Consider the following 22,657-nt stretch of genomic DNA (forward strand, 5'->3'; position numbering starts at 1 on the left):
TGTAGAAGATTGGGTTTCCTGTGTTAGCCATTCAACTAGGTCCTCCTCAGAACTTTTCGCGTCCCCCCTGGCACCTGGTGTCTGAACAATGTGCAAATGTTTAGGGTCTTAAGGAATCACAGCACCACGACCACGACGGTACCTGCGGGGTGGCCTGCCTCTGCCTGTCATTTTCTTTAAATGTACACTTACAATACTATTAAACAAATTATGAGTGGTGGCACTGGGCAAGTGGGCACAGTATACGCTGTGAGCCTGACACGCACATCTCAGGAGCTCCTAACTTATCTCACTATCTTTAAAGATTTTAGGAATATTTTATCCTTTTATAACCTTCTTTCAGAGCCCTTTATGGTGTACTATCATCCTGCTGTTGAGAAAGTGGCTTGCCAGGGCTGGTTATTCCTGAAAGATCCCTTTCTCTAGCTTTGCTTATCACATCGCATTTGCAAAAGTTATGGTGGCTCTCCTCTATAGACAGCTGCAGGAGCTACTGGACAATCACAACAAAGCTATCTTACATGTAGTCTCTGAGGCTTTTAAGCCCCTCATTGCTCACAACACTCTCTCATCTACCCTGACCGACTGCGAGGAGAAGTGCTTGGGAGCTACAGATCAGTCGCAAAAGCCGCCATTTTGGTTTATAAATATGGAGCACGCTTCATTGCCTCAAGAAACTGTGGCCTTAGAGGAACGGGGAACCGAACGTGCGCAGATCTCTGATTTGGAGTTGCACAACCTGCAAACAGAATCACTCAACCTGAGAGAAGCTCCGCTGACTACCCGCACTTTAAAAATGATTCTAAGTGAGCCCCAGGACAGTTGCAGTACGGATGAGGCCTTTTACCTGCCTTCGCACTCAGATCTGCTTGACTGGCGCAGCGCAGCGCCCTAGAAAGGAGAGCCCACTGAGTCTTCTTTACCTGCACGAGGGACACTGTTACCGGAGATGCCCCACGCTTAGTCATTTTTGGCCTCTGGCTCAAAGCCCATGCTGTTACTTTCGCTATGCATACTTATTGAAGCTGCTGTGGGAACCTGGGGGTTTGTCTTTCTACCCTCTCCACAGCACATCTGCTGCAACTCAAGGCTTTAGCATGGTGACTCGGGGACTTTTTCCAGCTTTGTAAGGGACATGAAGTGATTTCAGCTCTATGTTCTGATGTGAGATGAAAGATCCTTGTTACTAAGCCTGCTAGAGGGTTAGCATGAGAAAACTGGTATTCCCTTGCAGAAATATACTATAGAATTTTTTCATGTATCATGGCAGACCATTTTTGAACTTGCTACCCTGCTTCACTTTAAATTAGACATTTTATATATCCTATTTGTTAGTGCATACACCAAACACTGTTATTTCCCCAGACTTTCTATATGGACAGAGATCTATGTGGTTATCACATCTGGACATGAACATAATACCTAGCAGTTTGTTTATATATCTTAGCCACTACTGTATTCTATTGAAATACTATACTCTGTTATGATATTTACCAGCTTAGTTATTGTTTGGCCCTGACCATATTTATTGGACGCATAGTAGGCTGTATCACTCTTGGTTTTTATTATATCATATCTGCTCCCTACCAGAAGCTCACTTTGCTCAGTGATTATTGCTCCTAAGATGGACACAAGTTAAAGTGGGTCTGCATCCTTCTATTCACCTCATAAGCAACATTCTTGTATTATAGCGATTGGGACTACTCAAATTAATATCCTAAGGCTACACCTTTTGGTTGCAGCTTGAATAGGCATCTTAATTATCAAAGTTTCCTGCTGACTCGTTCAACTATGTTTTATATATGCTAACAAGATTGATTTCTGGGATAATGATAATGTTTATATACTGTGTTATATCATATTTATAGGTAGTGATGTCGTGAACCTAAAATTTTCGGTTCGCGAACGGCGGACTCAAACTTCCGGTATTGAACCGCGCGAACCGCCATTGAATTCAATAGGCAGGCGAACTTTAAAACCTACAAGGATTCTTTCTGGCCACAATAGTGATGGAAAAGTTGTTTCAAGGGTACTAACACCTGGACTGTTGCATGCTGGAGGGGGATCCCTGGCAAAACTCCCATGGAAAATTACATAGTTGATGCAGAGTCTGCTTTTAAGCCATAATGGGTCTAAATCAACTAACATTCCCAAAGTGGCTGTCTCAAAACATCCCGGACAGAAGATAGATTGATAGTTATAGATAGGATAGATAGATATACATAGATTGATAGTTAGATAGAATCGATAGAAGAGAAATAGATAGATTTGTTAGATATATAATTACCCTAATAAATTCTAATAATCAAACATGCGTTCTTGGACCCAACTAGCTTGTGTTAATTAGTACTTTTCTTAGCACTTTAATCCCTGTTCCCCCCCCTATTGGGGGAGTTCTATATGGCCTTCCAGATTACCCTGAAAAATTATAATAATAAGACATGTGGTCTGCTACCTATTTTAACGAGGTTGTGTTTTAAGTACTACCATTCTTAGCACTTTAATCTCTGTAACTCCCCCTATTTGGTGAGGTCTTTACGGCCTGGATGATTACCCATACAAAATATAATAATAAGACATCTGCTCTTGGTCTGCGACCCATGGTAACTATGTTGTGTTAATTAGTAATGTCCTTCGCATTTTAATAGCTGTTACTCATACTCACCCTATCGGTGGAAGTCTATATGGCCTGCATGATTACCCTTACAAAATATAACAACCAAACATATGCTCTGGGACCCATGGTAAGTAGGTTGTGTTAAGTAGTACTGTTCTTTGCATTTTCATACCTGTTACAACACCAAATGGTGGCAGGTCTATCTGGCCTTCATGATTAGCTGCACCCAAACCCCAAAAAAAGCCAAGTGGTCTTAGACTAACACCCATGGCTAACTCGGTTGTTTCAATTAGTACTATTCTTAGCACTTTCATCCCTGTTACGGGCGGTCTACATGGCCATCATGATTAGCCGAACAAAATACTACAATCCAACCTTTGCTCAGTCTTCATAGGCCCTTCATTGTCTGTATTTTGATAGTACAGTTCTTATTATTTTTATAGCTGATACAACACCGAATGGTGGCAGCTCTATATGGCCTGCATGATTTGCCGCACTCAATACAAAAATAAATCCAAGCGGACTTGGATTAACACCCATGGCTAACTCTGTTGTTTCAAGTAGGACTATTCTTAGCACTTTCATCTCATCATCCCTGTTACTTCTAGGACTCTCGGTGGTGGTGGTCTACATGGCCATCATGATTAGCCTAACCAAATACTACAATCCAACCTTGGCTCAGTCTTCCTAAGGCCCTTCATTGGCTGTATTTTGGTAGTACTGTTCTTATTAGTTTAATAGCTGATACGACACCGAATGTTGTCAGCTCTATATGGCCTGCATGAATAGCCGCACCCAAAGCCAAAAAAAAGCCAAGCGGTTTTGCACTAACACCCATGGCTAACTCTGTTGTTTCAAGTTCTACTATTCTTAGCTCTTTCATCTCATCATCCCTGTTACTTCCAGGACTCTCGGTGGTGGTGGTCTACATGGCCATCATGATTAGCCTAACCAAATACTACAATCCAACCTTGGCTCAGTCTTCCTAAGGCCCTTCATTGGCTGTATTTTGGTAGTACTGTTCTTATTAGTTTAATAGCTGATACGACACCGAATGTTGTCATCTCTATATGGCCTGCATGAATAGCCGCACCCAAAGCCAAAAAAAAGCCAAGCGGTTTTGCACTAACACCCATGGCTAACTCTGTTGTTTCAAGTTCTACTATTCTTAGCTCTTTCATCTCATCCCTGTTACTTCCAGGACTCTCGGTGGTGGTGGTCTACATGGCCATCATGATTAGCCTAACCAAATACTACAATCCAACCTTGGCTCAGTCTTCCTAAGGCCCTTCATTGGCTGTATTTTGGTAGTACTGTTCTTATTAGTTTAATAGCTGATACGACACTGAATGTTGTCAGCTCTATATGGCCTGCATAAATAGCCGCACCCAAAGCCAAAAAAAAGCCAAGCGGTTTTGCACTAACACCCATGGCTAACTCTGTTGTTTCAAGTTCTACTATTCTTAGCTCTTTCATCTCATCATCCCTGTTACTTCCAGGACTCTCGGTGGTGGTGGTCTACATGGCCATCATGATTAGCCTAACCAAATACTACAATCCAACCTTGGCCCAGTCTTCCTAAGGCCCTTCATTGGCTGTATTTTGGTAGTACTGTTCTTATTAGTTTAATAGCTGATACGACACTGAATGTTGTCAGCTCTATATGGCCTGCATGAATAGCTGCACCCAAAGCCAAAAAAAAGCCAAGCGGTTTTGCACTAACACCCATGGCTAACTCTGTTGTTTCAAGTTCTACTATTCTTAGCTCTTTCATCTCATCATCCCTGTTACTTCCAGGACTCTCGGTGGTGGTGGTCTACATGGCCATCATGATTAGCCTAACCAAATACTACAATCCAACCTTGGCTCAGTCTTCCTAAGGCCCTTCATTGGCTGTATTTTGGTAGTACTGTTCTTATTAGTTTAATAGCTGATACAACACTGAATGTTGTCAGCTCTATATGGCCTGCATGAATAGCCGCACCCAAAGCCAAAAAAAAGCCAAGCGGTTTTGCACTAACACCCATGGCTAACTCTGTTGTTTCAAGTTCTACTATTCTTAGCTCTTTCATCTCATCATCCCTGTTACTTCCAGGACTCTCGGTGGTGGTGGTCTACATGGCCATCATTATTAGCCTAACCAAATACTACAATCCAACCTTGGCTCAGTCTTCCTAAGGCCCTTCATTGGCTGTATTTTGGTTGTACTGTCATCCTTTTGAATAATAGATTACAGGAAAGGCATTGATTTTAGAATCCCAGAGATCATTAATATGACCCATGAAATAAAAAAAAAAATTCATTAGATACCCGTTACACAATTATTTATCCTCAGGCCTTTTTAATACGAGGGTCCCGGAGCCTCAAACGAAACAACAGCATGAAAGAGGAGATATGTCATCCTTTTGAATAATAGATTAAAGGAAAGGCATTGATTTTAGAAACCCACAGATCATTATTTGCAAACGTTAAATTAGAAAAAAACATTGATTAGACACCCGTGACACTTATTTATGCTCAGGCCTTTTTAATACGAGGGTCCCGGAGCCTCAACCGAAACAACAGCATGAAAGAGGAGATATGTCATCCTTTTGAATAAAAGATTACAGTAAAGGCATTGATTTTAGAAACCCACAGATCATTATTTGCAACCGTTAATTAGAAAAAAAACATTGATTAGACAGCCGTGACACTTATTTATGCTCAGGCCTTTTTAATACGAGGGTCCCGGAGCCTCAACCGAAACAACAGCATGAAAGAGGAGATATGTCATCCTTTTGAATAAAAGATTACAGTAAAGGCATTGATTTTAGAAACCCACAGATCATTATTTGCAACCGTTAATTAGAAAAAAAACATTGATTAGACAGCCGTGACACTTATTTATGCTCAGGCCTTTTTAATACGAGGGTCCCGGAGCCTCAACCGAAACAACAGCATGAAAGAGGAGATATGTCATCCTTTTGAATAAAAGATTACAGTAAAGGCATTGATTTTAGAAACCCACAGATCATTATTTGCAACCGTGAAATTAGAAAAAAAAATTGATTAGACACCCGTGACACTTATTTATGCTCAGGCCTTTTTAATACGAGGGTTCCGGAGCCTCAACCGAAACAACAGCATGAAAGAGGAGATATGTCATCCTTTTGAATAAAAGATTACAGTAAAGGCATTGATTTTAGAAACCCACAGATCATTATTTGCAACCGTGAAATTAGAAAAAAACATTGATTACACACCTGTGACACTTATTTATCCTCAGGCCTTTTTAATACGAGGGTCCCGGAACCTCAACCGAAACAACAGCATGAAAGAGGAGATATGTCATCCTTTTGAATAAAAGATTACAGGAAAGGCATTGATTTTAGAAACCCACAGATCATGATTTGCAACCGTTAAATTAGAAAAAAACATTGATTAGACACCCGTGACACTTATTTATGCTCAGGCCTTTTTAATACGAGGGTCCCGGAGCCTCAACCGAAACAACAGCATGAAAGAGGAGATATGTCATCCTTTTGAATAAAAGATTACAGGAAAGGCATTGATTTTAGAAACCCACAGATCATTATTTGCAACCGTGAAATAGAAAAAAACATTGATTACACACCCGTGACACTTATTTATCCTCAGGCCTTTTTAATACGAGGGTCCCGGAGCCTCAACCGAAACAACAGCATGAAAGAGGAGATATGTCATCCTTTTGAATAATAGATTACAGGAAAGGCATTGATTTTAGAAACCCACAGATCATTATTTGCAACCATGAAATTAGAAAAAAAAATTGATTAGACACCCGTGACAATTATTTATGCTCAGGCCTTTTTAATACGAGGGTCCCGGAGCCTCAACCGAAACAACAGCATGAAAGAGGAGATATGTCATCCTTTTGAATAAAAGATTACAGTAAAGGCATTGATTTTAGAAACCCACAGATCATTATTTGCAACCGTGAAATTAGAAAAAAACATTGATTAGACACCCGTGACACTTATTTATGCTCAGGCCTTTTTAATACGAGGGTCCCGGAGCCTCAACCGAAACAACAGCATGAAAGAGGAGATATGTCATCCTTTTGAATAAAAGATTACAGGAAAGGCATTGATTTTAGAAACCCACAGATCATTATTTGCAACCGTGAAATAGAAAAAAACATTGATTACACACCCGTGACACTTATTTATCCTCAGGCCTTTTTAATACGAGGGTCCCGGAGCCTCAACCGAAACAACAGCATGAAAGAGGAGATATGTCATCCTTTTGAATAATAGATTACAGGAAAGGCATTGATTTTAGAAACCCACAGATCATTATATGCAACCATGAAATTAGAAAAAAAATTGATTAGACACCCGTGACAATTATTTATGCTCAGGCCTTTTTAATACGAGGGTCCCGGAGCCTCAACCGAAACAACAGCATGAAAGAGGAGATATGTCATCCTTTTGAATAAAAGATTACAGTAAAGGCATTGATTTTAGAAACCCACAGATCATTATTTGCAACCGTGAAATTAGAAAAAAAAATTGATTACACACCCGTGACACTTATTTATGCTCAGGCCTTTTTAATACGAGGGTCCCGGAGCCTCAACCGAAACAACAGCATGAAAGAGGAGATATGTCATCCTTTTGAATAAAAGATTACAGTAAAGGCATTGATTTTAGAAACCCACAGATCATTATTTGCAACCGTGAAATTAGAAAAAAAAATTGATTACACACCCGTGACATTTATTTATGCTCAGGCCTTTTTAATACGAGGGTCCCGGAGCCTCAACTGAAACAACAGCATGAAAGAGGAGATATGTCATCCTTTTGAATAAAAGATTACAGTAAAGGCATTGATTTTAGAAACCCACAGATCATTTATATGACCCGTGTAATAGAAAAAAACATTCATTAGACACCGGTTACACTTATTTATCCTCAGGCCTTGTTAATACGAGGGTCCCGGAGCCGCAACCGAAACAACAGCATGAAAGAGGACATATGTCATCCTTTTGAATTATATATTACAGGAAAGGCATTGATTTTAGAAACACTGAGATAATTACTTGCAACCGGGAAATAAAAAAAAACATTGAACATACACCCAGTACACTTCATTATCCATAGGCCTTTTCAGCAGAGGCTCCAGGACCCTCAACAAAAACAAGAGCAGGGAGCTGGGCATAGGAGTACAATGGAGTGTGACAATAATAATCTGAAGGTGAAGATTGCATAGTTGTGGCATTTTAATTTTGTTATCGTGGGAACTTAGTACTTGCAATGACCTTGCTCTGGTGAATCCATATCGCAAATGTGTTATTTAAGGCACTGTTTGTCTATTTTTTTTGAATATCAGCATTTGGTAAATGAAGCTCAACTTAAGGCTGGTGAGAAACGACCTTTCTTCTGGCTGTTTTCAAATGTTGTGGCTCTGGACAAACATGTGAATAAGGGGCCATCAGCCATATTCTGCACGCAACCCCTTTGATGATTGACGATAAACATGTGTCACCTGCAAGCAGAGCTCGTTACTTCTGTCTAAATCATCTTCCTGGTATGGACAAGCCACTGTTTCCCACATCAAGTACGAATTTTGAAATACAAGATTGTCTTGAGTATGGTAGGAAACCAAAGTTTATTTAATTCTGTACTATCTATCACCACAAAAAATGAACTTCTTGAAGCAACGAAAATGCCAGCAATTTCATGTGCTTATGGATGACAAGGACGTCCTTTCCTGTGGTGCACAGAGATGGAGACGATTTTTGCCCTCCCTGTACACTACCCAGATGTCTCAAACATCACCAGAAACACAATACAGCCACTCTTGTGAAGTTCCTGGAGTGTTCCGGTAGCCATCTCTTTGCGCTCCTAAAGGAATACTTTATCAGTGTTTTTGTATACATCCGACAACAGCTTCGGAGACTGTGGTGACGCACATGTTATTTACTGTTGTTCCAGCTGTGGCAATATCAATTGGCATGAAAAAGTTAAGATTTGTGGGTTGGGGAGCCTATAACTGTTGCGGTAGGACGTGTGTTTGAAGAGCTCCAGGTCTTACAAGTTACTTTGGAGTTAGTTTTCAACCTTAATTTAAATTTCTTTTTGGGATTCATAGTCACACTTTCTGGGGCTATCCAAGAGGAGCCTGGTAAAAGCAGTAGTAGTCACCCCTTATATCAACGGGTACGGAGACCTGTTTTTTGCCTTTCCAATATTGCGCCGGTCCACAAACTAATCCTGAATGAAAAAAAAACCTTAAAATTTGGACTAGTGACGCACATTTTATGCACGCTGTGGCAATTGCAATTTGCAACAAAAATAATCTGCTAACAACAACCACTACCTACGACCACACCTGAATCCTGAAGTCATGCTTCAGTTATTAAGTCAAGTTAAATAATTTTTTTTTTTTTTTATGCTCACCAGAGGCTCCAGGACCCTCGACAAAACCAGCAGCAGGAAAGAGGACATATGGCATCCTTTTGAAAAAATGATTATAGGAAAGGCATTGATTTCAGAAACACAGAGATCATTAGTTGCAAACGGTAAATAGAAAAAAACATTGATTAGACACCCAGTACACTTATTTTTCATTATGCCTTTTTCATAAGATTAAGAGGCTCCCGGAGCCTCAACAGAAACAACAGCATTAAAAAGTACATATGGCATCCTTGTGAATAATAGATTACAGGAAAGGCATTGATTTTAGAAACCCGTGGATAATTTTTTGCAACCATGAAATCTAAAAAAACATAGATTAGACACCCAGTACACTTCTTTATCCTTAGGCCTTTTAAGCATAGGCTCCAGGACCCTCAACAAAACCAGCAGCAGGAAAGAGGAGATATGGCATACTTTTGTAAATTAGATTACAGGAAAGGCATTGATTTTAGAAACACAGAGATCATTTATATGACCAGTGAAATAGAAAAAAAAAAATGATTGGACACCCAGTACACTTCTTTATCCTTAGTCCTTTTTAATACGAGGGTCCCGGAGCCTCAACAGAAACAACAGCATGAAAGAGGACATATGTCATCCTTTTGAATAATAGATTACAGGAAAGGCATTGATTTTAGAATCTCACAGATCATTTATATGACCCGTGAAATAGAAAAAAACATTGATTAGACACCCAGTACACTTATTTATCCATAGGCCTTTTTAGCAGAGGCTCCAGGACCCTCAACAAAAACAAGAGCAGGGAGGTGGGCATAGGAGTACAATGGAGTGTGACAATAATAATGTGAAGGGGAAGATTGCGGAGTTGTGTCATTTTAATTTTGTTATTGTGGGAAATACTTGCAATGACCTTGCTCTGGTGAATCCATATTGCAAATGTGTTTTTAAGGCACTGTTTGTCTATTTTTTGAATATCAGCATTTGGTAATTGAAGCTCAACTTAAGGCTGGTGAGAACTGACCTCTCTTCTGGCTGTTTGCAAATGTTGTTGCTCTGGAAAAACATGTGAATAAGGGGCCATCAGCCATATTCTGCACGCAACCCCTTTGATGATTGACGATAAACATGTGTCACCTGCAATCAGAGCCCGTTACTTCTGTCTAAATCATCTTCCTGCTATGGACAGCCCACTGTTTCTCACAGCAAGTCCGAAGCTTGAACTACAAGATTGTCTTGAGTATGGTAGGAAACCAAAGTTTATTTAATTCTGTACTATCACCACAAAAACTGAACTTCTTGAAGCAACGAAAATGCCAGCAATTTCATGTGCTTATGGATGACAAGGACGTCCTGTCCTGTGGTTCACAGAGATGGAGAGGATTTTTGCCCTCCCTGTACACTACCCAGATGTCTACAACATCACCAGAAACACAAGACAGCCACTTTTGTGAAGTTCCTGGAGTGTTCCGGTAGCCATCTCTTTGCGCCCCAAAAGGAATTCTTTATTGTTGTTTTTGTAAACATATCCGACAATAGCTTCGGAGACTGTGGTGACGCACATGTTAGATACTGTTGTTCCAGCTGTGGCAATATCAATTGGCATTAAAAAGGTAAGATTTGGGTGGGCGGAGCCTATACCTGTTGCGGTAGGACGTGTGTTTGAGGAGCTCCAGGTCTTACAATTTACTTAGGAGTAATTTTTCAACCTTAATTTAATTTTCTTTTTGGGATTCATACTCACACTTTCTGGGGCTATCCAAGAGGAGCCTGGTAAAAGCACTAGTAGTCACCCCTTATATCAACGGGTACAGAGACCTGTTGTTTGCATTTCCAATATTGCGCCGTACCCCAAACTAATCCTGAATGAAAAAAAATAAAATAAAATTTGGACTAGTGATGCACATTTTATGCACGCTGTGGCAATTGCAATTTGCAATAAAAATAATCTGCTAACAACAACCACTACCTACGACCACACCTGACTCCTGAAGTCATGCTTCAGTTATTAAGTCAAGTTAAATTATTATTTTTTCTTTATTATGCGCAGCAGAGGCTCCAGGACCGTCAACAAAACCAGCAGCAGGAAAGAGGACATATGGCATCCTTTTGAAAAAATGATTATAGGAAAGGCATTGATTTCAGAAACACAGAGATCATTAGTTGCAACCGGTAAATTGAAAAAAACATTGATTAGACACCCAGTACACTTATTTTTCATTAGGCCTTTTTAATAAGAGGCTCCCGGAGCCTCAACCGAAACAACAGCATCAAAAAGTACATATGGCATCCTTGTGAATAATAGATTACTGGAAAGGCATTGATTTTAGAAACCCGTGGATAATTTTTTGCAAACGTGAAATCTAAAAAAAACATAGATTATACACCCAGTACACTTCTTTATCCTTAGGCCTTTTTAGAAGAGTCTCCCGTAGCCTCAACAGAAACAACAGCATGAAAGAGGACATATGGCATCCTTGTGACTAATAGATTACAGGAAAGGCATTGATTTTAGAAACCCAGAGATAATTTGTTGCAACCGGGAAATCTAAAAAAAAATGGATTAGACAACCAGGACACTTATTTATCCTTAGGCCTTAGTAGCAGAGGCTCCAGGACCCTCAACAAAACCAGCAGCAGTAAAGAGGACATATGGCAACCTTTAGAAAAATAGATTTCTGGAAAGGCATTGATTTTAGAAACACAGAGATCATTAGTTGCAACCGTGCAATCTCTAAAAAATTGGATTATACACCAAGTACACTTATTTATCTTTAGGCCTTTTTCGCAGAGGCTCCAGGACCCTCCACAAAACCAGCAGCATGAAAGAGGACATATGGCATCCTTTAGAAAATTAGATTACAGGAAAGGCATTGATTTTAGAAACACAGAGATCATTAGTTGCAACCGTGAAATCGCAATAAACTTCGATTATACACCAAGTACACTTATTTATCCTTAGGCCTTTTTAGCAGAGGCTCCAGGACCCTCCACAAAACCAGCAGCATGAAAGAGGACATATGGCATCCTTTAGAAAATTAGATTACAGGAAAGGCATTGATTTTAGAAACACAGAGATCATTAGTTGCAACCATGAAATCGCAAAAAACTTCGATTATACACCAAGTACACTTATTTATCCTTAGGCCTTTTTAGCAGAGGCTCCAGGACCCTCCACAAAACCAGCAGCATGAAAGAGGACATATGGCATCCTTTAGAAAATTAGATTACAGGAAAGGCATTGATTTTAGAAACACAGAGATCATTAGTTGCAACCGTGAAATCTAAAAAAACATAGATTATACACCCAGTACACTTCTTTATCCTTAGACCTTTTTAGAAGAGTGTCCCGGAGCCTCAACAGAAAGAACAGCATGAAAGAGGACATATGGCATCCTTTTGAAAAATAGATTACAGGAAAGGCATTGATTTTAGAAAGACAGAAAAAATTTGTTACAAACGGGAAATCTAAAAAAACATTGAATAGACACCCAGTACACTTCTTTATCCTTCGGCCTTTTTAGCAGAGGCTCCAGGACACTCAACAAAACTATCAGTAGGAAAGAGGACATATGGCATCCTTTGTGAAAAAAAGATTATAGGAAAGGCATTGATTTTAGAAACCCGGGGATAATTTGTTGCAACCGTGAATTTGAATTAAAAAAATGATTGGATGGACACCCAGTACAATTCTTTCTCCCTAGGCCTTTTTATAAGAGGGTCCAGGACCCTCAAACAAAACACCAGCAGGAAAGGGGACATATGGCATACTTTTGAACAATAGAGTAAGAGTACAGGAAAGGCATTGATTTTAGAAACCCATAGATAATTTTTTGCAAATGTAAATTTGAATAAAAAAAATGATTCAATGGACACCCAGTACACCTCTTTCTCCTTAGGCCTTTTTATAAGAGGGTCCTGGACCCTCAAAAAAAACACCAGCAGGAAAGAGGACATATGGCATACTTTTGAAAATTAGATTACAGGAAAGGCATTGATTTTAGAAACACAGAGATCAGTTATATGACCCAGGAAATAGAAAAAAAACATTGATTGGAGAACCCAGTACACTTCTTTATCCTTAGTCCTTTTTATAAGTGTCCCGGAGCCTCAACAGAAAGAACAGCATGAAATAGGACATATGGCATCCTTTTGAAAAATAGATTACAGGAAAGGCATTGATTTTTGAAAGACAGAAAAAATTTGTTACAACCGGGAAATCTAAAAAAACATTGAATAGACACCCATTACACTTCTTTATCCTTAGGCCTTTTTAGCAGAGGCTCCAGGACACTCAACAAAACCAGCAGTAGGAAAAAGGACATATGGCATCCTTTGTGAAAAAAAGATTATAGGAAAGGCATTGATTTTAGAAACCCGGGGATAATTTTTTGCAACCGTGAATTTTAATTAAAAAAAATGATTGGATGGACACCCAGTACAATTCTTTATCCATAAGGCCTTTTTATAAGAGGGTCCAGGACCCTCAAACAAAAAACCAGCAGGAAAGAGGACATATGGCATACTTTTGAACAATAGAGTACAGGAACGGCATTGATTTTAGAAACCCATAGAAATTTTTTTTAAAATAGAAATTTGAATCAAAAAAATGATTCGATGGACAGCCAGTACACCTATTTCTCCTTAGGAATTTTTATAAGAGGGTCCTGGACCCTCAAAAAAAACACCAGCAGGAAAGAGGACATATGGCATACTTTTGAACAATAGAGTACAGGAAAGGCATTTATTTTAGAAACCCATAGATAATTTTTTAAAAATGGAAATTTGAATAAAAAAATGATTCGATGGACACCCAGTACACCTCTTTCTCCTTAGGCCTTTTTATAAGAGGGTCCTGGACTCTCAAAAAAAACACCAGCAGGAAAGAGGACGTATGGCATCCTTTTGAACAATAGAGTACAGGTACAGCATTGATTTTACAAACCCAGAGATCATTTTGGTCAATTGTTAAATAGAAAAATAAAACTGAGTGGCCAACCAGTACACCTCTTTCTCCTTAGGCCTTTTTATAAGAGGGTCCTTGACCCTCAAAAAAAACACCAGCAGGAAAGAGGACGTATGGCATCCTTTTGAACAATAGAGTACAGGTACGGCATTGATTTTACAAACCCAGAGATCATTTTGGTCAATTGTTAAATAGAAAAATAAAAAATGAGTGGCCAACCAGTACACCTCTTTCTTCTTAGGCCTTTTTATAAGAAGGTCCTGGACCCTTAAAAAAAACACCAGCAGGAAAGAGGACGTATGGCATCCTTTTGAACAATAGAGTACAGGTACGGCATTGATTTTACAAACCCAGAGATCATTTTGGTCAATTGTTAAATAGAAAAATAAAATGAGTGGCCAACCAGTACATCTCTTTCTCCTTAGGCCTTTTTATAAGAGGGTCCTGGACACTCAAAAAAAACACCAGCAGGAAAGAGGACGTATGGCATCCTTTTGAACAATAGAGTACAGGTACAGCATTGATTTTACAAAACCAGAGATAATTTTGGTCAAATGAGAAATAGAAAATAAAAATGAGTGGACACCCAGTACACCTCTTTCACCTTAGGCCTTTTTATAAGAGTGTCCAGGACCCTCAAACAAAATACAGCAGGAAAAAGAACATATGGCATACTTTGGAACAATAGAGTACTGGTACGGCATTGATTTGTGAAACCCACAGATAATTGTTTGTAAAAGTGAAATAGCCCCCAAAAACCATGCTTGGACCTCCCACTCCAGGTCGTTCTCCTTCAGCTTTTTTATAAGAGGGTCCAGCACCCTCAACAGAAACAACTGCAGGAAACACCACCACATATGCCATCCTTTTGCACAAGCGAGTACAGGTATGGCATCCATTTTAGAAACCCAAAGATAATTGAGAGGAACCAGGAACATTTTTCTAAAAACTGGATGGGGCACCCATTACTACAGGTCGTTCTCCTTCAGCCTTTTTATATCATGGGCCACGACCCGCAACAGGCACAACAGCATGAAACACAACATATGCCACCCTTTTGCACAATAGAGTACAGGTATGGCATAGATGGAACACGGAGATAATTTAGAGCAACCAAGAGACGGATAAAGATGCTTGGTCGGTCCTACTCTTTCAAATTTGTTGCATTTTGCGTTCAATTGAATGGTCCACCGGATATGAGTGGTGTGTAAAGTTGTACAATTCGTAACAGTTTAATCACTAGTGTTATGTGCCTTATTTTTTTTATTTGAGTTTTGTACCCACAGAGATGCAGCAGAGGCCAGAAAAATTAGGAATGTACAAATGACTGAAAAATTGGGGTATTGTTGTAGCAACTGCTGTAGCAGCGGCCAGAAAAATCAATGTTTGTAAAACATTTATAAAGTGCCCTAAAAGCTTGTGGCTTGAACACTAGTTGTTGGCGGATAAGTCAAGCAAGTCCTCCGTCTTTATAACCAAAAAAAAAAAGCCAGCCTGTGTACCAGTTGTAGCCCAAGCCAGCTCATATCATCATCAGTAGTTTTTTATTCAAATGTATCGCCCAATGTCAGTCCCTTCGGGATCCAGCCCTCATTCATTTTTATAAAAGTGAGATAGTCAAGGCTTTTTTGACCTAGGCGACTTCTCTTCTCATTGACAAAACCTCCTGCTGCACTAAAAGTCCTTTTGGACAGGACACTTGAAGCGGGGCAGGCCAGAAGTTCCATTGCAAATTGGGATAGCTCAGGCCACAAGTCCAGCCTGCACACCCAGTAGTCAAGGGGTCCATCGCTCCTGAGAGTGTCGAGATCCGCAGTTAAAGCTAGGTAGTCTGCTACCTGTCGGTTGAGTCTTTCTCTAAGGCTGGATCCCGAAAGGCTCTGATGGTGCATGGGAGTTAAAAAGGTACGCATGTCCTCCATCAACAAGACGTCAGGAAAGCACCCGGTCCTTGCCGCCGTGGTCTTGGGAGGAGGAGGATTCATTTCATCTCTTCCACTGTTACATTCCCGTGGTGCTGTGACATCACCCTTATACGCTGTGTAAAGCATAGTTTTTAATTTATTATGAAAATGCTCCATCCTTTCCGACTTTCCGGGAATTTGGTAACATTTCAGGCACTTTATGCTTATACCGGGGGTCGAGGAGCGTGGACACCCAGTACAGGTCGTTCTCCTTCAGCTTTTTTATACGAGGGTCCCTCAACAGGCACTACAGCATGAAAGAACCCATTTGAACAAGGTTGTATGCTGAGCTAATCATGTCGCGTTCCTCCTCCTCACTGATCTCACTGATGGTATCTTCTTCCCCCCAGCCACGTACAACACCACGGGGTACCAGAGAGGTGACAACAACGAGCACCCCTGGGATGACTGTTGTGCTCGGTCTTCCTCCTCCTCATCCTCCCCAAAGCCACATTCCTCCTCTGACTCCTCTTCCTCACAATCCTCTTCCTGCGTTGCCGCAGGTCCAGCAAGCAATGCTGATTCGGCTGTTTGCGGGGATGATGGACACCACAACTCTCCCGCTTCCTCTTCACGCTCATCTACGGCCTGATTCAGCACTCTTCGCAGGGCACGCTCCAGGAAGAAAACAAATGGAATGATGTCGCTGATGGTGCCTTCGGTGCGACTGACAAGGTTTGTCACCTCCTCAAAAGGACGCATGAGCCTACAGGCATTGCACATGAGCGTCCAGTAATTTGGCAAAAATATCCCCAGCTCCCCAGAGGCTGTCCTAGCACCTCGGTCATACAAATACTCATTAACAGCTTTTTCTTGTTGGAGCAGGCGGTCAAACATTAGGAGTGTTGAATTCCACCGTGTCGGGCTGTCGCAAATCAAGCGCCTCATTGGCAGGTTGTTTCGACGCTGGATATCAGACAAGTGTGCCATGGCTGTGTAGGAACGCCTGAAATGGCCACACACCTTCCTGGCCTGCTTCAGGATGTCCTGTAAGCCTGGGTACTTATGGACAAATCATTGTACAATTAGATTACACACATGTGCCATACACGGCACATGTGTCATCTTGCCCAATTTCAATGCCGCCACCAAATTACTTCCATTGTCAGAAACAACCTTGCCAATCTCCAGTTGGTGCGGAGTCAGCCACTGATCCACCTGTGTGTTTAGAGCGGTCAGGAGTGCTGGTGCGGTGTGACTCTCCGCTTTCAGGCAAGTCAACCCCAAGACGGCATGACACTGCCGTACCCGGGATGTAGCATAGTACCTGGGGAGCTGGGGGGGTGCCATAGATGTGGAGCAAGACGCAGAAGTTGAAGAGGACTCAGCCGAGGAAGAGGTTATGGAAGAGGATGGAGTAGGAGGAGTAGAGGAGGTAGCAGCAGGCCTGCCTGCAAGTCGTGGCGGTGTCACCAACTCTTCTGCAGAGCCACGCATTCCATGCTTGTCAGAAGTTATCAGGTTTACCCAATGCGCAGTGTAGGTGATATACCTGCCCTAACCATGCTTTGCAGACCAGCTATCCGTGGTCATATGGACCCTTGCCCCCAACGCTGTGTGCCAGACATGCCATAACTTCCTTTCTCTCAACAGAGTACAGGTTTGGGATTGCCTTTTGTGAAAAGAAATTTCTGCCAGGTACCTTCCACTGCGGTGTCCCAATAGATACAAATTTTTTGAAAGCATCAGACTCCACCAGCTTGTATGGTAAAAGCTGGCGGGCTAAGAGTTCAGACAAGCCAGCTGTCAGACGCCGGGCAAGCGGGTGACTTTGAGAAATTGGCTTCTTACGCTCAAACATGTCCTTGACAGACACCTGACTGTGGGCAGATGACCAGGAACTGCTACGTAAGAGAGACTGAGTGGAGGATGGTTGAGAGGGGGCAAGGAGGACAGCACTGGTTGACGTGGCTGAAGATGCTGGAGCAGGAGGAGGAGGGCGGCTTTCACTTTGTGTGCTGCTTCTACTCATGTGTTCTTCCCATCGGCCTTTGTGATGGGGGACCATGTGCCTTCGTAAAGCAGTTGTACCTAGGTGGCTGTTGGACTTCCCACGACTCAGTTTCTTTTGGCACAGGTTGCAAATGGCATCGCTGTTGTCAGAGGCAGACACACAAAAAAAATTCCACACTGCTGAGCTCTGCGATGACGGCATTCTGGTGGTGGCAACAGCATGCGTTGATGGGCGTCGGCGGGCTGTCTGGCTGACCCCTGGTGACGATGCATGCTGTCTGACTGTGCCACTAGCTCCTTGAGACAACCTCCCTGTGCTTCCAAATCGTCTCCTCCTCCTCCTCTCTGTCTCCCCATCTGAACTTTCCCCCCTCTTCTTCTTCCCTTCTAGCAGGCACCCACGTGACATCCATGACACATCATCATCAACCGCTTCACTTGTATCTGAAACATCAAGAAAGGAAGCAGCAGCGGGTACAACATCATCATCATCATCATCATCATCATCATCATCATCACACCGTACCTCCATGTCGGTAATGCTGCCTGACTGAGACTGATCACTATTATCTACATCCTCTGTCAATGATGGTTGCGCATCACTCATTTCTTCCAAATGATGTGTCAATAACTCCTGTGACAGATCAAGTGAAGCGGCTGTGGTGCTAGTGTTGGTGGTGGCGACAGGCGGCGGAGTGGCACTGGTCACTTGAGACCTGCCCAAAGCACAGCTGGACTTAGATGGTGCGTCAAGGTTAGGAGGACTAGCAGCGGAAGCTGAAGAAGATTGGGTTTCCTGTGTTAGCCATTCAACTAGGTCCTCCTCAGAAGTTTTTGCATCCCCCCTGGCACCCGGCGTCTGAACAATGTGCACATTTGTAGGGTCCTAAAGGAATCACAGCACCACGACCACGACCACGGAACCTGCGGGGTGGCCTGCCTCTGCCTGTCATTTTTTTTTAAATGGACACTAACAATACTATTACACCAATTGAGTGGTGGCACTGTGAAAGTGGGCACAGTATACGCTGTGAGACTGACAACAACAAAAAGACAGATGTTTTAAAAATCACAAATTGTTAATTTTTTGAAATATTACTAGTACTGTGGCAACAAATATGATTGTGTGGCACTATTTGGCAAATGAGCCTGTCTGGCACACACCACTGGGAGAAAGGAAACTGCAATTCAATGGCACTAGGAGACTGAAGAATCACAGTCAAAACAGTTATGATTAACAAAAATTCCAATCCTGTTACAATAAATATGAGTGGTGGCACTAATTGGCTAGTTGGGACTGGCACACAGGCAGGCAGGCAGGAGGAAAATGCAATTCAAGGGCACTAGTAGACTGCAGATTGACAGTCAAAACAGTGTTGATTGACAAATTTTGCAATACTGTTAAAAGAAATATGATTGCTAGCACTAATTGGATAGTTGGGCCTGGCACAAAGGCTGGCAGGCAGTAGAAAAGTGCAATTCAATGGCACAAGCAAAATGAGGATTAAGATCAACAATCAAGATTTTTTTAATTTTAATTAGTAACTATACTGTGACAACAATTAGGATTGGTGTAAATAGTTGGCAAGACGGCCTCGCACAAAAGGATGGCAGGCAGGAGGTAGATGCAATTCAAGGACACTAGGAGACTGATTAATGACAGTGAAAACAGTGATGATTGACAATTTTTGCAATACTGTTAAAAGAAATATGATTGCTGACAACAATTGGCAAGGTGGGCCTGGCTCACAGCAGGCTGCAAGGCAGGAGGAAAGTGCTATTCAATGGCACCAGCAAACTGAGGATTCAAATCACAGCAACTATTGCCAAAAATTTTAATTTTTAATTATTAGAATACTGTCACAACAAATATGATTGGTCTAAATATTTTTTAAGTAGGCCTGGCACACAGGCTTGGAAGGCTGTAGAAAAGTGCTATTCTAGGGCACGAGCAAACTGAGGATTAAGATCATCAACAATAAAGATTTTTTTAATTGTAATTAGTAACTATACTGTGACAAAAAATTAGGATTGGTGTAAATAGTTGGCAAGATGCCTGGCCCCAAAAGGATGGCAGGCAGGAGGGAGATGCAATTCAAGGACACTAGGAGACTGATTAATGACAGTCTAAAACAGTGATGATTGACAATTTTTGCAATACTGTTAACAGAAATATGATTGCTGACAACAATTGGCTAGGAGAGCCTGGCTCACAGCAGGCTGCAAGGCAGGAGGAAAGTGCTATTCAATGGCACCAGCAAATGAGGATTCAAATCACAGCAACTATTACCAAAAATATTATTTTTAATTATTAGAATACTGTCACAACAAATATGATTGGTGTAAATATTTTATAAGTAGGCCTGGCACACAGGCTTGGAAGGCTGTAGAAAAGTGCTATTCTAGGGCACGAGCAAACTGAGGATTAAGATCATCAACAATAAAGATTTTTTTAATGTAATTAGTAACTATACTGTGACAAAAAAATTAGGATTGGTGTAAATAGTTGGCAAGATGGCCTGGCACAAAAGGATGGCAGGCAGGAGTGTAGATGCAATTCAAGGACACTAGGAGACTGATTACTGACCAGTCTAAACAGTGATGATTGACAATTTTTGCAATACTGTTACAGAAATATGATTGATGACAACAATTGGCTAGGTGGGGGCCTGGCTCACAGCAGGCTGCAAGGCAGGAAGGAAAGTACTATTCAATGGCACCAGCAAACTGAGGATTCAAATCACAGCAACTATTACCAACAATTTTAATTTTTAATTATTAGAATACTGTCACAACAAATATGATTGGTGTAAATATTTTTTAAGTAGGTCTGGCACACAGGCTTGGAAGGCTGTAGAAAAGTGCTATTCTAGGGCACGAGCAAACTGAGGATTAAGATCATCAACAATAAAGATTTTTTTATTGTAATTAGTAACTATACTGTGACAAAAAATTAGGATTGGTTGAAAATAGTTGGCAAAAACGGCCTGGCACAAAAGGATGGCAGGCAGGAGGTAGATGCAATTCAAGGACACTAGGAGACTGATTACTGACAGTCTAAACAGTGATGATTGACAATTTTTGCAATACTGTTAACAGAAATATGATTGCTGACAACAATTGCCTAGGTGGGCCTGGCTCAAAGCAGGCTGCAAGGCAGGAGGAAAGTGCTATTCAATGGCACCAGCAAACTGAGGATTCAAATCACAGCAACTATTGCCAAAAATTTTAATTTTTAATTATTAGATACTGTCACAACAAATAGGATTGGTGTAAATATTTTTCAAGTAGGCCTGGCACACAGGCTTGGAAGGCTGTAGAAAAGTGCAATTCTAGGGCACGAGAAAAACTGAGGATTAAGATCATCAACAATCAAGATTTTTTTAATTTAATTTGTAACTATACTGTGACAAAAAATTAGGATTGGATGTAAATAGTTGGCAAGACGGCCTGGCACAAAAGGATGGCAGGCAGGAAGTAGATGCAATTCAAGGACACTAGGAGACTGATTACTGACAGTCAAAACAGTGATGATTGACAATTTTTTGCAATACTGTTAACAGAAATATGATTGCTGACAACAATTGGCTAGGTGGGCCTGGCTCACAGCAGGCTGCAAGGCAGGAGGAAAGTGCTATTCAATGGCACCAGCAAACTGAGGATTCAAATCACAGCAACTATTACCAAAAATTTTAATTTTTAATTATTAGAATACTGTCACAACAAATATGATTGGTGTAAATATTTTTTAAGTAGGCCTGGCACACAGGCTTGGAAGGCTGTAGAAAAGTGCAATTCAAAGGCACGAGCAAACTGAGGATTAAGATCAACACTAAAAATTGTTTTTTATTTAAATTAATAACTATACTGTCTGACTGTGACAACAATTATGATTGGTGTAAATAGTTGGCTAGACGGCCTGGCACAAAAGGCTGGCAGTGGCAGGCAGGAGGTTAAATGAAATTCAATGGCACTAGGAGACTGAATATTTGCAGTCCAAAAAATTATGATTTTTTTATTTTTTTATTACTGTTACAAGAATTGTGATTGGTGCCACTAATTGGCTACTTGGGCCTGGCAGATAGGCTGGCAGATATGAGTCGTGGATGGTAGGTAGGGCAGCAATTTAACACAGTATGCTGTGTAAGTGACAAAAACACAGGACTGATAGAAAATTAAGTTACATTACACTAGCAAAATATTTGAAAATTTTAGATTTTAATATTAAAATTATGTTAAGAAGTGCAATGCACATATGACTCTATGGCTGGCTGCTACGTAGGGCAGCAATTATAACAACAGTATGCTGTGTAAGTCAGATAGACAGTTAGACACAGGCCTGATAGAAAATACAATTAGATTACACTAGCATAATGATTTAAAGACTTTTTTTGGAAATTTTAAGAAAAAAGTTAAGCACATACATATGAGTCGTGGTGATAGCCTTGGAAGGGCAGCTATTAAAAACAGTAGGCTCTGTATGTCGGATACACACACGCCTGATAGAAATACTATTAGATTACACTAGAAAAATGATTGAAATTATTTTTTTGGGGGGGAAATTAAAAAAAGGTTAAACACATATGAGTCGTGGCTCATAGACTAGGGAGGGCAGCAAGTAAACACAATAGGCTCTCTATGTCAGCAAAACACACAGGCCGGATAGAAAATTATATTAGATTACACTAGCAAACAAATTTAAACTTTTTTTTTTTATATATATTAAAATTAAGGTGAAAGAAAAATAGATATGAGTGCTGGG

This window comes from Bombina bombina, chromosome 8 (assembly GCF_027579735.1).
Source record: "Bombina bombina isolate aBomBom1 chromosome 8, aBomBom1.pri, whole genome shotgun sequence".
NCBI classification, from domain to species: domain Eukaryota; kingdom Metazoa; phylum Chordata; class Amphibia; order Anura; family Bombinatoridae; genus Bombina; species Bombina bombina.